Source organism: Doryrhamphus excisus, chromosome 15 (genome assembly GCF_030265055.1).
Source record: "Doryrhamphus excisus isolate RoL2022-K1 chromosome 15, RoL_Dexc_1.0, whole genome shotgun sequence".
NCBI lineage: Eukaryota > Metazoa > Chordata > Actinopteri > Syngnathiformes > Syngnathidae > Doryrhamphus > Doryrhamphus excisus.
The window spans coordinates 18854809-18857151 of record NC_080480.1 but is presented as its reverse complement, the minus strand read 5'-3'; the positions used below and the strand labels follow the sequence as shown (position 1 = coordinate 18857151).

At 45.3% G+C, this 2343-nt stretch overlaps 1 long non-coding RNA gene across 1 annotated transcript; it reads right to left on the bottom strand.

The window, feature by feature from the left end:
* Positions 1 to 617: 617 nt before the first annotated feature.
* Positions 618 to 1637, bottom strand: LOC131103458 (uncharacterized). Its single transcript, XR_009119608.1, has 2 exons — positions 1442 to 1637; positions 618 to 1105 (listed from the first exon to the last, which is right to left on the bottom strand). It is a non-coding gene; the product is annotated as an uncharacterized LOC131103458 (long non-coding RNA).
* Between the last annotated feature and the right edge of the window lie 706 nt (positions 1638 to 2343).

Sequence of the window (2343 nt, the reverse complement as noted above, 5' to 3'; positions counted from 1 at the left end):
GGGTGCTTTGAGTTGAACGACGCGGCTTTTTTCCCTCAAAGGCGCTCGGGTTTGATGAAATGTGATAAAGCTGTAGCTACATCATTTGAGACCACACGCTGGAAAGGTGAGCAAAAAGAACGGCTGGAGTTGTTTCACTGTGAACGTGATTTATTCATAGTACAGTCTAATTGAGATTTGTTTTTTGTATTCATATTTACTTTTGTAGCAATCTGTGTTGTGCATGTGAGTAAAGCCTTTGAAAAAGCATTTGATGAAATTCTTTTTTCACGTATTTTGGTAATCAAGAGGGAGTCGAAGGAGTCAGTTCTCTTTCGGGAGGCGAGCCAAATAAATCCACTCTTTTAAAAAAGCTGTAATTCCCATCATTCGTGCCGAGTGGCCCACAGCCGGAAGTGAGCAAGAGACATGAGAAGGGAAAGTAGGGATTGACGCCCTCTATGGGCTGCTGAAAGAATAACATTACAAAACATTGGAGCCCAAAGCACGAGGCCTCCGTCACTTCCTTCACGCGCAAATTTTTTTTATAACAGGGCTTCGTCGTCGTCACGTGATGTGATATCTCTTTAATTTATATATGATAATTTTTTTAGTGACTAAAAAACTTTGACAGCACGCCAACCAAAAGTGGTCTTTATTCTCCCGGTTTCATTTTTACAAAATGATGTGCAGTTGAATCAAGAGATGTGTTTCGTTGACATTTGACCTTGTCCTGCTGTTCAAGCTCATTCCTTCATTCTCTGTGTCGTTCCACTGAATAGTCACAATTGTCACCACCGTACTACAGTAACTATTGATTTTGTCACGTGCTTCTACTTTGTGGAGTTGAAGGACTTGAGACAAGAGATGTTTTCTGAAGGAGTTGAAAATCGCTCTACTGTTTCAGACACCATCGCAACACCAAAATTCCTGTTGGCACCGATGTTGCGCTGAAACAGTGCCGTTCTTTCTGCAGCATTGCTGCTTGCATTCTGGTTCCAAAATGATAGCGCTCGTCTTCATGAAGGTCATGCCGATGTTGGGCGTATGGCATCTAAGGTATCCTGAGGCACCCTGAGGTTCAGACCAGCCCCACTCCCAATACTTCATGCAGCCTCCGGTCAAACTGAGCAGAGGGTAGGTGAATAGATATGAAAAAGGGTTCGACATTAGCGTGACATAATGCATAATGTGCTGGGACACCATGCGAACAGAACAGCAGGTAGGCGAGCGCAGAAGAAAAGAGATAGCATGGCAACGTGTGAATGAGTGAGTGAGTGAGTGAGTGAGTGAGTGAGTGAGTGAGTGAGTGAGTGAGTGAGTGAGTGAATGAGAGTGAGTGAGTGAGTGAGTGAGTGAGTGAGTGAGTGAGTGAGTGAGTGAGTGAGTGAGTGAGTGAGTGAGTGAGTGAGTGAGTGAGTGAGTGAGTGAATGAGGAGGTTGTGTATTAAAGTGTTTTCACCTTGACGACTTTTCAGCATGATTGTGTGCCAATTGGGAGCTGTATACCAGCCCATCCTTTGGGTGTTGAATGGAATGACTGGCAGTCCTTGAACACACCACGTGATGTAGATTGACACTTGTGTATTTTCTATTCTGCCTTGTTGCCAAATGTTACGTAAATGCACAGAGGGGAGCTTTCATAATGCCAGCCGTGTACGTTCACCTGGTGCAGATGAATGTTGGAACGGTCTTTGTAGTTCGCAGGTGCCAAGAATACAAAAAGCTTCAAGAAGAACCATACACACCACTCTGGCGGAGATATCGAACGTGCCGCAGGCCCAAAGGCTAGACGGGACGGCACGGAGCATGACCAGCGGCTGGATAGCAAGGAGGCAGGCATGATGGCAGAACATCACTCCCGGGATCCAGCCGAGAGTGACAAACCCGTTGTCACCCACAGGTCAGCCTAAAAGGACGATGATGATGACGATGATGGGCGGCAGCTGTGCACATCCAGTAGCTCCGCCCACCTCAAGCAACACTGACGTTTAAAGATGAAAGACAAAGGCAGTGAAGACAACAAAGCATCACATGACTAGATAACTAAGATGGCACAGGAAGGCCTGACATAAAGATCCCATCTTAGCGCAGCCTGTCACCACTTCAATACTCCACAGACATACTTATACTAATACTAATACTAACACCCAACACAAGACAAAACTCTCTAAAAAACTTCAAGTACTGTAGTGGCTTGTGTGTGTACTCATTGCTTACTATAGTGTCATACATGCCAATGGACATGAAGCCCTATCAGCAGTGTACTACAGTAATACTGACTAACCTGACTAATACTGACTGACCCCCCACAAGTAGTTTCTGCAGCATCCATCCACCCAATCCATCCATCCACCCAATCCA